This window comes from Propithecus coquereli, unplaced genomic scaffold (assembly GCF_000956105.1).
Source record: "Propithecus coquereli isolate 6110/MARCELLA unplaced genomic scaffold, Pcoq_1.0 Scaffold130, whole genome shotgun sequence".
NCBI classification, from domain to species: domain Eukaryota; kingdom Metazoa; phylum Chordata; class Mammalia; order Primates; family Indriidae; genus Propithecus; species Propithecus coquereli.
In genome coordinates, this window is record NW_012137192.1 from 220,604 (window position 1) to 222,030 (window position 1,427).

The following is a 1,427-nucleotide window of genomic DNA, read 5'->3' on the forward strand; positions in this document are numbered from 1 at the left end:
AAAAACTTATGAAACAGAACACTAAATTAATCACTTTACATTTTTAAAAAAAATATGTCCTTACAAAAAATAATGTCATACAAAACTTCTAAAAGCATGGACTTCTAGTGTGGATGTGTGCATGTGTATGTTTGTATGTGTATAAGCTGATTAGCTATCTAGAATATTAAAAGACCTTTTACTAATACTTTAAAAGAACAAAATAAAACCCAAATTAAATCAAAACAATACAAAATCTCCCTCTTAACAACATGATAGTCTGACCAATACTACAAAACATATGAAGAAGTATAAGGTCAAGAGAGAGCCAGCAAAACTAAATATTGAAAAAGTAATTCAATCGAGATAATTTTATCAAATAGTCTGAAAAGAGTTTTTAAACAGTTTTTGAGGCTATTTTAAAAATTAAATAGAACTTTGATATCCACTTAGGATGTAGAAAGGTGAAAAGTGTGGTTACATAGGATGGCATTGTATGCCTGTATCAAAATATCACATGTACCCTTTAAAGAGATACAACTATTATGCACCTAAACAAAATTAAAATTGAAAAAGAAGTTATTGCTGGATGAATTAAAAATCTATGAGGCACTGAGGATAATCATAGTGACAACAAACCCCAAACCTGAATAGATTGACTTAAACTTCCACCCTATAGACCAATGGACCTACCATAAGAAGAGATGTGTTCATTTCTAGGCCTAAATATGTAAGATGCCAAGTTTTGTTTAAAAATTATAAAAATGCAAAGAAGAGGATGAAGAAGAAGGAAGAGAATGAGAAGAAAAAAATCCAACACATTGTCTAGAGACAAAGGTATCATAAAAAAACACATTCAGGTATGACATTGACATGGATGCTAAAATTATCAGATAAGAAACATACAACAAGTATAATTAATGTGTTAAAGGCTCTAGGGAAAAGTTGGATAATATTCATAAATGCAAAGAAAAGCATTTGATAAAATCTGATATTCATTCCATTCTTGATAAAAACTCTTGGTGAACTAGAAATAAAAGGGAACTTCTATAACCTGATAAAAAACATCTACAAAATCCTGCAGTTTAACATCATACTTAATGGTGAAAGACTGAATGGTCCCCTCCTCCTCCTGAGATGTACGAGGCCAGAATTTTCATGCTCTGAACCTCTGCAACATTGTGCTGGTATTACTAGCCTGCACAATAAGGCAAGGAAGAGAAACGTAAGATATTCAGATTGAAAAGAAGGAAATAAAAATATCTTTATTCACAGAAAACATGACTGTGTATGCAGAAAGTCACAAAGAATCTTCAGAAATCTCTTAGAACTAATAAACGAATTGAGCAAGGTCACAGGGATTCAAGAATACAAAATCCAATTTTATTTCTATCCACTCACAATGACTAATATTATTTCCGTATACTCACAAATTCAAAATTTAAAAA